Source organism: Drosophila bipectinata, chromosome 3R (assembly GCF_030179905.1).
Source record: "Drosophila bipectinata strain 14024-0381.07 chromosome 3R, DbipHiC1v2, whole genome shotgun sequence".
Taxonomy (NCBI): domain Eukaryota; kingdom Metazoa; phylum Arthropoda; class Insecta; order Diptera; family Drosophilidae; genus Drosophila; species Drosophila bipectinata.
In genome coordinates this window covers 20,357,558-20,370,997 of record NC_091739.1, presented here as the reverse complement: position 1 = coordinate 20,370,997, position 13,440 = coordinate 20,357,558, and positions in this window count along the sequence as shown.

Sequence of the window (13,440 nt, the reverse complement as noted above, 5' to 3'; positions counted from 1 at the left end):
CTTAGAAATCTGTGGACTGCCATTTTTGATCCGTATGAGGAACCTGACAGGAGATGTTCATTCAATTATTGTCCTTTTGGCCAGGCCCCTTCCTACCCAGCCCCCTTCGCCTTTCCAAACTATATCTCAACTCGGAAAGTTTCCATTTTGCAATTGGCGAGAATGCATGCTGAGCCGAATCCGAGACTCGAGAAGCCATCTGGCTCGTATATGTAAACTGATTGCAGCGGAAAAAATATCTAGTCGAGAAGCAACTAGTCTGAATACCCACAATATCCTATCCCCCAATCTGTGTCCAATTTTCTCGCTGTGTTCCATAACATTTGACTCAGAGCCAGGCCAGTAGCCATGTAGTTGGGGATGAGCTAGTGGCCAGTAGCCGGGCCTGCCGACTGGCTGATAAATCACGAATGCATTTGAACGCGTATCAATGGCCTGCGGGAGGGGTCCCCAGAGGGGCAGTGTTTAGTTTGTAATTATTTTTACGCTCTTTGCGCGAAATTTGAAATTCATTTCATAACTCAATGTAATGGCGACCGCAAAGCTCAGCCAAACGCAGCCAGCCCAGCTGGCCGTGAGTGATGGGCCAATAAAGTAAATGATTTTATGTCCCCGACTCCGGCGACGCGACAGACCGGGTAATGAAAAATAATTAGAAAAGCGTTTAGACGACCTGCAGCCAGCAGTCAGCTCGGAAAGATCGCTCCGCGGAACAGCCCCGCCTCCGTCCCAAAGGAGGAGGCCGCAGGTTGGGTTTTCAAATCAGCATTATCCGCCGAGCTAATTGCTTGTTAAATGTGGCCGCTAATGTCTGGGCCAGAATGGGAATTATGTCCGCAAATAAAATGCAAATGCCGGGCCAGTGCACGATGTGCAATCGCAGTTGATCAGTCAGTCGGAATCGATCTTGGAGCGAGCTCTGACAAATGACAAACATCTATGGCTGCGATTTATTCCGAGGAATTCGCGATTAGATGCTTGTGCCGCTTAGACCTTATGCTTAAGTATTTGTATTAGACCGAAAGTGTCATTTGTCAAATGCCGATTCAATGCTATCCGGTCGGGCCAGCGGAAAACACGGAATTATGAGGCATAAGCGCAACAAATTGTACGAAACTTGCGGCCAGAGCCCCACTAAACAGCTATTAGAGTAATGCCAAACAAAGGGGCTCCGAGACAAAAGGTAATGGGGTTTGGCAGCCAAGACACCAACAAAAAATCAATTACAAAGCGATTTCTCTTTTGATAACATCCAGCTTATGCAAAACTCCAAAGTATTTAATTGAATAGCTACACCGCGACAAAATTGGTGGGGCTTAAAGACACATTAAGATTACTAGAGTACTCAGGGGTTTAAAGAACCACACTATTATCCATACATTTTGGATCTCAGTGTCACAACTCATTTGAATGAGGAGTACTTCTCTAGTGGGGATTTCTGGGGATACAACACATTCTGCACATTCATGCCGCAGACGCGGCCACAAAGCCGCAAATAAGAAAGACTCCAAAAGCACCGCCACTGACACGCTGTCTGCCCCTCGCGACCCCAACAAAAGTTACATCAAACACCGGCCAACTAATTGAGTACCGATCACAATGAGCCATAGAGATCTCTGCTCTAGGCACCTCTGGGCCCGAAAAGAGACCTGCTCTGAGATCGGATTGGACTCGATCGGGCCAAGGATTGGATCGATTGCCAGCGGGCTGGGCCTTTAATGTGCGAGCACCTATGACGCTTTACGGAAAGTATCTCCAGCTCGAATCAATCTTATCAGGGGCACACGGACCAAGAGTGGTGTGGTGTGGTTCTGGCACACCAACCGCACATACAACACAGCACACAACAGACAACACTGGCGGCTGTCACCTAAGCTATTAACCTGATTTTCTAGATTTTCAATCAAGTCCCAAAAAACAGACAAAACCCAAAAATACAAAAACGAAAAGAGACACGCACACAAAGGCGAGGAAGGAGATGGAGGTTCGAGTTGGAGATGGAGATCGAAATGGAGGTGGAGGTGGAAAGAATGGCCACAAAGAGTCGCAGAGCTTCAAGCCGACATCGGTGTATCTACATACCGAAAGGCAACAACAACAAGAACAAAACGACAAAGGCACATAATCCGGTATTGTATCTCGTGGATCGCTGCTCGGTCGACTGGATCTGGATATGCTGGCTTAGACATCCCCGGCATTATTATAAAGTCAAATTTTGTTTCGTTTAAATGCGATCTTTACGCCGAAAGCGTGTGTCCCTTTTTCCAAAAAAACAAAAACCCGAAAATCGAAAACCAAAACCCGAGAATCCGTGAAAGAACCTTCGGGGAAAGAGCAAGCAATCCCAATCGGCAAGTGCCAGAGCGAAAGGGACGACCCACCGAAAACTGAAAACAAAATCCCGAAAACAAAAAGGCACTTTTTTGATTGAAATCAATTTAAATTGTTTTCTAGAAAAGCCGCCTTCAAAGGACGGCCACAACGCGGATAGGTGACCCGCGGATAGGTTCCATCGGATTCAGATGCATGTGCGGGTCCCAGCACAGGTACATTGTCCCGGGGAAGGAGGTGGGGAAATCAATCCTGCATCGGACAAATTTAGTCGTGCATGTGTCCAAACTGTTGGCAGCTATTTAGATGGATTAACATAAATCCAAATGCTCGAAAATCCATGTGAGAATTATGGTTTCTCGGTTCGGGGTTTGATTATGGTAGGGGGATAATGTGTGGGTGATGCCTCAGGAAGGGGTAAACCTTTTTTCCAAGGTGCCCTAAAGGAATACATTATGTTTTCCTATCCAAATTTTTCCTTCTTAATTGATATTTGATTAAAAATAAAATAGCTATTCCTCCTGAAACAACATGTATGCTATTCTCTGAAATGCATATATTAAGAACGCCCACTCAGCCATCTTACTATCTTGGAAATCTATCAAAATCAACAATCCAAGCATCCATCTGTCTAATTATGAATGCCGAGCTCCCACAGTAAATTCAATCAAATTCTTTCAAACTCCAATAAAAGACAGCGGAGGGGGAAAGACGGCCGAGACAATGCTTATGGCTTTTGGCCAAATGCGACGCCCTCGTGTCTCTTGGCTTTTTGGGACTTTGTTGCTGCGCCTTGATGGCCATAACTCGGCCGATTAGTATCTTTGTTGAGAAGTACTGCCATTATGATGCCAATTCGAAAGAGCTTTCTGTAGAAGCAGTCCATAAAACGGGCATAAATGTCGCCGTGACTCAGATCCCTAAGACGGCCACACAGACTCTCAGAGGCACGAACTTTCCGGCTGTGTGTGCCGGAAACGCAACTTAAATGGCAATTAAAACTATAACTATTAGATAATGGTCACCCGGAATCTGGCTGAGCGGAAACAAGGCGTAATGATGCTTGTAAACCGAGACCCCAGCCCAGCCCATCCCATCTGAACTTTTAACCCGAAACCCGAGCCAGGGCCACAGGTGCAGGGCCATAAACTGACAAGTTTCTGGACAAGTGTCAGGGCGTGTGATTTATGCGCGCGCTTCTCCAGAACTCGAGCGACTTCGGTAGGAGGTAATGGCAACGGCTCAGGTGAAACCTCCCAAAGACAATGCCATGAGGGGAAGGCGCATGCGCAACGACCTGCAGGTCGCACATCGGACATAGAGGACAGCGGACAGCGGACGGTGGACGGTGGACAGTGGACAGTGGGATCTGCGGACGTGGAACAAATGTTAATCGTTTTAATCTCTCGAGTGCGCCGAAAACATGCTGCCAAATATCCCATCGAGGGGACACGGCTATGTTTCCGTCACATTGACGCTACTGTCCCACTGGAAGAAATTGTAACAATTATTTGCAGAACTACCAGAAGCCTTGTTTCATTCGGGATTTGTTTCTCTCAGTGTTAGAATTTCCGTTGCGCAATTTTGGGCTGACCATGGCCATGTGTAGACGTAGTGTGTCACCCGAGGACAGCAGGGAGCCCATAAGAATTGCCGAAAACAGCAGAGAACAGCAGTTGGTTCCCCGATTGCTAAGGAATGCCGACATTCCGGGCCCGATAAGCCAATCGAGAAATGCAATTCGAGTTTTCAGGGCCAACAGATGTGGTCGAATTTTTCCCTCGTGAGTGGGTGGGAGAGTCGGGGAGACCCAAAGGTGGGGGAACCCATAACTTATCCCTAGATATGTTTGAAATATTAATGACCTTCTGGCCTAACTGGCCGGGGGGCCAATCAAAACTCATCGACAGCCAACACTTAAATCGAAAGCAAAACCACATCCACATCCAAATCCAGGGAAATGTATTAAAATTCTGGGCGACGAGCGAGGAAAACCCGAACTCAGCGCCCAAAGACTGAAGACTGAAGACTGAGGACTGAAGACTGAAGAGTTATGGACGGACTGAAAAACAGATTGGGGCATTGCACAGGGAGTAGTATCTGATTTAGATGCAAATCGAATCAAGGGCTGCCCCCAGCTAGCGAGAACAAACTATGAATGTGGTATTGAATGGCTTATGGATTTCAGATTTCAGTTTTAAATTTAAGACCTTACACTTTGAGTATTTTAATGTGGCGGCCGGCGCACAAACGAAATTCAAATTGGCCTGCCCGGTCCGACCGACCGCCCGAACTAGCTCTGATCGCATTCGAGTTGACCCCACTCCCCGACCTCGTTTTGTGTGGCATTGTGGGACCCACGGACAGATACGCGGACTCTCCAGATACGCATCTGAATTGTGTGTAAGACTATCATCGGACACATTTATTTCATGTTTATGTTGATATTTTCAAATTTGATAAAAGTAAAAAAGAATGCCCGGCCAAGATCTCTCGTTTCGTTTTCCTTTATTTATGTTAATGCTCGACCGGCAGCGGAGAAATTGCTGCTCATTATCATCATTATTCGGGCAGTTAGACTCGTCTTCGCATTGTGTCTGCGCGCCCAGGAATGCCTACTTTGAGTCATTTCTGTCACTGGGTGCACTTTATTGGCAGGAGTGGCGCTTTCTTGCGGCACTGCGATAGCCTGGGATTGATGGCCGCTCAGCGATAGTGGACTGGTAATTCAGTCTGCTGATAGAGACTCCAAAACTCAGGTTAGGTCTCAAAGATCTCCATATCGCATCCAACCGAGCCCCTCCAATGTGGCGGGCAATCAACTCGCCCAGGTGGGGCGCGGAATAAAAGAATCTTATTTAAATCGAAAAGCGCATATGCATAAATATTATTTAAGTTGATTTTTTGCGCACAATTAAAAAAGGGAAAAGTCAGGAATCCGCTGGAAGCTGGTATGAGGGATCGGGGCATCGGGACATCGGGGAGCAGGGAGAGCACTATTCAAATTAAAAATCGAACGTAAATGCGGCTCACAGCAGGATGCGCGGTTTTAAGAGAGCCTCCAGAGCCTCGAAGGGGCAAGGCGACTGATTGTTGTTGGACGGACGGCGGACTGCTGGGGCATATGATAATTTAAGGCTGCACAACGTCATGCTGTTGCTTCATTGCCATTTATACAAAAGAGCCAAGCGGGCGGACAAGGGGGCAAGGGGTCGAGGAGGAGCTGAACGATTGGAGCCGCGGGATTGCGTGTTTGTATCTTGCGAGTATGAGTGTCTGCTGCCCGCGCCGCATGGGATGGATGCGAGCGATCCGAGGGATCCCAGATCCCCGAGAGTGCCTCCATTTGGGGCCGCCGACTGTGCCGAGCATCCTTTGATGTGGCCATCCAGAGGTGCTCCCAAAAGGTGCAGGAGCACTGCGAGAAAATCAGTTTATGAATCTTATAGATACTTTTGAGAATGGGGTGTGGAGTGAATAGTTTTGATGGAATATTATCCAAAACTCTGCTTAATGAGGAGTTTTAAGAGTGACTCTGATATTTCCTTATTTTCATTAACAAGTTAGCGATTGTTTCTCTCAGTGATGGGCAGAAATGGCCCCTCCTGAAAGCCCCTTCCTTTACGCCTTTGATGCGATAAAAAATTAAGGCGATAATGGAATTGAAGCAAATGAGCTGGCCAACATTTGTAAGATGGCCCTTGCTCGGACGCGACCACGGCCTCGGCCTCAGCCTCCCACTGCCCCTGCCCCATTGCACCCCCCTGGCCCACTCCTGCTAGCCTGGAACTATGCAGCTGTGCGACAAGCAAAAATTGGACAAGCGACACGCAATTTATGTCAATGTGCGCACCCAGCGCCGGCCCACACGGAAAATTCGATGTAATTAATAAAGAAAACGGATCGCGGCGGCAGAAAGTTGTTGGGCGGAGAGGGAAAGGCTGGAAAAACTTTCGACATGTCGCTGGATGTTCAGTTTACAAGCCACCTACGATGCCCCTGACAAACGGGCGGCCATAAAAATTAAAGAAAAATAAAATCGTATATTACGCCTCCCCCTCGGGGCCCGCTGGCCATAATAATGTTGGCCCGGCTAACAACTTCATTTCGGACAACGCGAGGCGACACTCATAAGGCATAAATTTGCTAGACTTAAGCCTAATTTATGCCGCGTTTTCGAGCCGGGCCAGGAAGGGTCGCCAAGTGCATATGTATGCGCGCTGCAACAAGTATCCGAGAGATACTCGGGTCCCTCTGCCCTCGGACTGCCACTCGGACTGCATCTGCATTCACAATTAAACAATTTCCACTAAATCTCGTTACTTCCTTGGCAATTTGTTACGCGCGGCAGCAAAGTTATGTGACGCTGTGCCATAAATTCATGCGCCAACCGAGGCTCCTCTCACTCCTGCCCCTGCCACTGCCCCTGCCCAGACCCTCGTCCAGTGACCAGAGAACACTGGCTGGCCATCCAGTGGCTGTGAAATCTCCCGCAAACGGCACTTAAATCGACGGATTTATGTAGCTGGGCACGCCTGCGCAGGAGGAGCTGCATCCGAGGCGAAGGACTCAGTGAGCTGCGGGCGAGCATAAACTGCGATTAGACGACACTTGGCAACGGGTCATCTCACCTGGCACGACTGACCCAAAGCTCCGAGGCGAGTATCTGAAATTGCAGCTAATTCGAGCTCAAGTTCGGAAAGTGTGCCACGAGATACTTAGCTAGTAGGGGAAGAAGGAGCTAGTTCTCTGTCTTAATTAATTCACAGCCATCACAGAAATACTTCGGCCCAAATTGTTTCCAAATTCCACTTCTGTGCTGCAAAGTTTGTGGCACCGCACCCAAAGCGGAAAAGCCGTTCAAACGGCTGGAAAAACAAAAGGAAAACAATGTTCCATTGGCCAGCGCCGGCCGGCCGCTGTCTGTGCGACAGTGCATAAAAATATTTCAGAAATGTGTTGCATGCAACACACGCAAAACAGTGAAAAACAGTAGGACGCTCAGCCCCTCAGCCCCACTGCCCCAACGGAGGGATTTCATTCTGTTATCAAATCAAAGCGTCTCGAATGCTTTTTCTGCCATTGCCTGGCTCTTCTGGGGGTAAAAAACTGTGCTTTGATTGGGGGAAAATCTTGCGAAAAATAATTTTAATTTATCACTTCCGCCGGCCATTGTGTCGTTCCATTCTGCGAGACCCATCCCCAGCTCGTAGCTACTCGGCCGATTGCAATCTTTGCATTTCCTATATGCATGCATGCATGCCACTCGCAGGGCCCGCCGCAGCACCATTACCGCTGCGATTAGGCCCGCCATTATCCCCGCAGTCGGACTCCTCATTTCCATTACCATTACCATTATAGCATTATAGCTTGGCCAACTGCCGATTGCTGCAACTGGGTGCAGCGCACTCCGCCAACAAAGTAGAAGTATTATTTCTGCTTTTTGCCATCCCGTCTATGCCCGCCCGTCTATGCATTGTTTGGGCCCATATGCAAATGCAATTTTCGCAGCTAACGGTGTGCGCGCTCTTTTGAGTTATGCCAGCGGTACGGGGCCCAGGAACTGGTCTGCCTCCCCGCCCCTAGGGCTTGGCTCTGTGCCTGGTCTTCGACTTGGGCCAATGGGCCGCCGCCACGCAACACTGGCTAGAGGCATTGGCCACAGGAGCGGAAAGGCTAAAAAATTAACCATTTTTTTAAATTAACCATTAGGGCCTAGACACAGTTCAAAGTAAATTATTGGCAATAACTATTCAATACTTTTCCATATTTGGGACTGTTTCATCATTCAAATACTTGAAGAAATCAATCGAAAGATCGGTTTATATAAGCTATATATTGATCCCTATTTTCGACCAAAAACATCAAGTGCTTTCGGGGTTGCTAAGTCCAGGGGCCACCTTTGTAAATGGCGTAACATTTTTTGCATGCCTCGACCTCCGGCTCAACCCCCTGAGAAGGAAAGCCCCTCTTTGGACTGCTGCACTCGTTGCTGGCTCTGGTCTTGGCCGTTTTCTGTTGGCCAGCAAGTTAATTTAGACGGAAAACAAAGGCAAAAAAACAACCAGCTGCCTGCCATATTCTGGGCCCCGCTGTTCTCCCCCATTCGGGTAATTAATCATCGGGCTGGTAAGCATTCGTGTAAGCGCTCTTATCGCTCGCAACACATCTCAAGTAGTTAATTTTAAAATGCCCCACGTAACAGACTGCAGTTTTTAGGGGCCGAGGGCCGGAGGAGCAGGGTGACTTGTCAACGCTCTTGATTGACAGCACTTAAATATTTTCGCGAAGCATTTCAGCCACTTTCTAGCCACTCCCCCGCACAGAAACCTACACCGGAGCTGTTTTTTTAATTTTCCGTTCGGGGTTAATGACGGAGCAGCGCCCCCCAGCGGCCAGTGGCCGTACTGCCGGCGACTAGCGAAGAAAAACTCGTGGAGTTCACCCACTGCACTCGGCGGTGGTGGCTGAGCGCCTCTCTGTCTCGCTCGCAGCAGCCGTCCCTTTTCAAATATGGCGACGGCTGCCATTGGTCGACTCGCCGCACAGGGGCGGGGTCTCAGCGGCCCCTGTGGCTCCCAGTGCGCAAGCTGGCCAGCGAATGGGGGGGCAGGCAGCGTTCTGGGGCACTGGCGGGCCTCGGCAACAAGTGGGTATCAATATTCGAACCGAATCAAACGCAATCAAATGTGTGCATTCGAGTGGCCGGCACTTTCGATCAGTTTGAATCGCCTTTGACAGTTCTGGGCCAAGGGGGGCCCGGCCCGGCGAGGCCCCTTGGCCCAAACAAGAGTGCAATGCGATATGCCAATTTAGCTGTCACACGGCCGCTCTCCGGGCCAATTAACTCGCCTGCTCGCCGCTCTGCCCATTGTTGTTGCTGCAACTTAGTAGCCCCGAGTAACAACTGATGATTTTGCGGTTTTCTCCGGCCAACTCTTCTGGCCAACTTTTCAGTTACTCCCGTTGTGGTGTGCTGTGTGTGTAAACAGCAATTATCTGATAAATGCCCTGGCGCTGAAAAATTGATAAATTGCTCATATAAACGTTACTGCGATTATGGAATTTCACCAGCGAATCGGGTGTACTGGACTGGAGACTATTCTGTAGTTAGTGGGAATTCTCAAGTACACTACTGACGGGCTTCAGCTGTCAAAAGTGACTCGAGTTGGCCCAAAGATGATCTACCATAGATTGCAACTATGTATATGATTTATGGTATATGGGGACTTATGCTATAATATCTTAATTATGAGTTTCCCTAACATGTTTTTAATGAACATCATACACCTGATTGGCTGCTCTGTCATCTTGGATCTAAGATCGATCCTATCTCTAGTAGATACTCAGTGGTGTCATGACAAATCGCTCCTTGACATCCGAAGCTAAACAACCCAAATCTTTCGGAAATAGGCCTGGAAGTAAACATTGTTTCGACTGGCGAGGCAGCCATCTCGTCAGTTGATCAGCAAATCCATCATTCCCGAAGGGCTCCGGGTCTTTGGCTAATTTGTAGCAGTTGCATGTTGTTGTTTATGTTTGCCACAAGCCCAGGACTGGCGCGAGGAGGATGGCCAGCAGAAAACCTCCTCCCAATAGAGGAGCCACAGACGCGGAATTATTTCGGCTTTGTTTATTTATATAATTTCAGTCAAGCTCAATTAGAAACACAAATACACAGTGTGGTGTAAATATCATTCCCCATGTCCCGGGTCTCGTGGCGTTTGTTTGGCTCGGGCTGGGGCTGGAGATGGGGCTGGGGTTGGGGCTAGGCGCTTTTAGCTTTATTGATTTAAAAAAATGAAAAATTTATGTTTAAACAAAGCGTATGCGCCATGCATCCCTCTGGCGGACTGCTGGCGTTCGATTTGAAATCGTCGGATACCCTTGGGCGGATTCGGATTCGGAATCGGAATCAGAATTAGATTCCCCACCCGCCTTGGCCATTGGCGCCACCACTTAAAATCAACATGGGCCACAAGAAAACAGCGAGCAAGAAGCTTGGCGGACTTTCAAATGTAAATAAACAAACCACAGCCACCGCCAAATCGAACTACTCGCCCTCGTACTCCTCCATCGCTCCTCCAGCCGGGATATTGAAATACATCTGTGTGTTTCGGGATCGATCGGGCGAGTGTGTTTTGCATTGTCGGCAAAACGCCTTTTGATGCCACACAGAGTCGGCGGAAATAAGTTCACATAATCAAAAATGCAATTGGCGATGAATGCCAGCAATGCAACAATACAAATAAATTGCAATCATTCATCAAAAACAAAAGGCTTGCCGGCGGACTCGGACTCGGTCTTGAGATTGGGTCCCAGCTTCCAGTTGCAGCCCCCAGTTTCGGTTGCAGACCGCAGTGGCTGCTGCAATTGTTGCACCTTATTTGGGCAATTGGGTGATGAAGATTGGGGGGAGTGTATAGTACGACCTTAGTCGCAACTACAGTGGTTGAGAAGCCCTGTGTTTCTGAAGTTATGATAAAATTCGAGGCCACTGATGGTGGATAGTATCATTTTCCATGGTGGTAAGTCCAAGCTTATGGCATGCTCTAAGTCTGCCTCAGTGATATCAGCTTGTGGGACACCTAATGGGACACTGCAACGTCTCAATCTTTTGTCTTCCAATCACACCTCTCCCTAATATTGCCTGTGCCTGTAATCGGCTAATAACGCCCCGGCGACCTGATCCTGATTCGGCAACCACTGTGCCACAAGCTGTGGCTATTGTGGCCTTTCTACGAATTTCAGGAGTCCTCCCCGGCCTCCTCGGCGGATCAGCTCATAAAAGGAGGCACTCAACAGTCAAGCATGACGAAATGGCCAAGCGGCTTTCGGCCTTTGCCTCGGCCCGGCCAAGACGGTTTTCCGTATGCAAATTCAGAACGGAGACGGACTTCGACTTCGGGAGAGTGAAATAATGCGCTAAAAGGCCGCTGGACGTCTGTCATTGTCGATGTCGCGCAGTTGTCGCAGCGGATTTGCCTTTGTTCCTCGGCCGCAAAGTCAATTGTGAGGATCTGTCCGGGGATCGGTGTCCTATCTTCGGGGCACTCAAGTCGGCCTGACTCGGATTAGTTGGCTCCTGCTGGGAGGCTCTAAAAATTTGACTACCGCTTTCACTTCGGCCTGCGACCCTGACGATCCGATCCGCCTCGCTCTCTCCCGCCTTTCTCTAAATATTTTGATAGTCTAGTGTAGATGCGTCTGTGTTGTGTTTTTGTGTGTGCGACACATCTACGAGTGCCTGCCTGTGAGGTCCACATCCAGATCCAAATACGAGCCAAAATCCGAGTGAAAGTATTTTCCCGGCCACTTGAGGCCACAGCCATTAACCTACCGCAGTTTGTATAAAGAACCGAGCAACAAGAACACGCCAGACCCGAATTAATCCCTAATATCATTAAAATCGGAGGGGGCGGGGGAGGCAGGGCGGGAAACTGTGAGTCGATTTACGACTTCCGCAACATCCTTCCCCAAAATCACAGAATGCCAAATCTGAGAGGCTCCCTAGACTGATAGACATCTTGAGAAGGGTTTGAAGGCTTTCAGTCAAATGTCTTTTAATTGATGCTCGGCCGATGCTATGTTCCCAATGACCACCAACAAATTAGTTCTGGCCGAGAGTCACTGGCAGAGTCGCCAAATAATTTAACTCCAAAAGCAGCATCCCAGCCAGACCCAGCCGGGCCAAAAAACTGCGAGCCTCCGGGGCTAACAAAGGACAAGAGCCGATGGCGGAGAAACAAAGGCAGCCGATATCAGATTAAGTGCTTATAACATGGACATGACTCCATTGACCGTCTCAGTGCCCATTCCGTCGCATCCTGGCAGGCCCTGACTCTGGGGAGAGAGCGAAAGATGGCCGTTGATGATGCCCCAAGATGCTCCGCCATCAAAGTGCTCCTGTAGTTTGGTTGGCAATTGCTGCCCTCGACTCTGCACTCTGCAGAGATCTTCGCGGGTCCACAGAAAGTGTTAGAGGCTTTAAAAATGTATTTAGGAATTATGGATTGGGGGAACTTTTTAAAAATTAAACAAAAGTAAGGTATTTGAGCAGATTTAAGCCATTCAAGTAGCTCATTGCCCGAGGGAAGTTGCCGCGGCAACAATTACGTAAGGAAAACAGAAGGCTACACACCTGATGGGGACACTTGCAAGAGCAGGAGGAACAAAGGTCCCTGTCGCTCCCCCAATTTCGCGGCCAGGCTTGCCTCAATTGGCGGCATGAAACGAGGCCGAAAGCGGGACCAGAGTGGCTGGGGGATCTGGGGAGGCCGATTGTCTTCTCCACATGATGCCTGCCCACTCTGGCACATCTTGGCCATTGTTCTCGCTCTTCCTCTGGAACAACACTGGGAGCCAGCGAAATGTAGCGAATGTTCGTCCCGCTGTTGTTGTCGATGTTGAAAAAATGTCAATATTCTGATTCCACGAATAAAAAAAACCCAGCGGAGCTCCCCTATCCGATGCCAGATCCCCCGACCCAATCTCAGGAGCTGATGTCCAGGCCCCTGACGTTCAGTCCATCTTGGCGAGCAGCTTAGTTGCATCCACCTTCTAACCACACTGCAAATTATGACTGAGTTTAATACTTTTGGCTAGTTATCTATTACTGAGCTACCACTATTTTTATGGGTCTTCTAGATATAGGACACAAATTAATTGTTTAAGATATTAAGATATTAAGATGGAATATATTTTTGGCAGTGCAGTGAGACCCCCGCTCCTGGCCTGATCCATTCTGCGTAATTCAGTTGCAGTTGAGATTGAGCCGCTGCTCCAAGATGGCGGCGGCCAGGACACAAAGGCGGCCGGAGGCCGACTGGCAGCCAAAGCTGGCTAAAACTTAAAGCCGGCGGCCTCTTCAAAGGCGGAATTGGCCAGCGTTCAATAGGCTTTGTGCTGGGCGATGGAAGCTGGAACCTCAATGCTGGGAGCTGGCAGAGTCGGGAGACTGAAGTTAAGCCGAGATGCTGACGGTGATGCTGGGAAGTAAGTTGGCAAGCGGCTATAATGCGCTTGGATATGCAAAATTGCATTGAAATTTGAATTCAATTCAGGAAGGGGCCATTGGCCGAGCCGGAGCATTGGTTGGCGCAGTTTCCG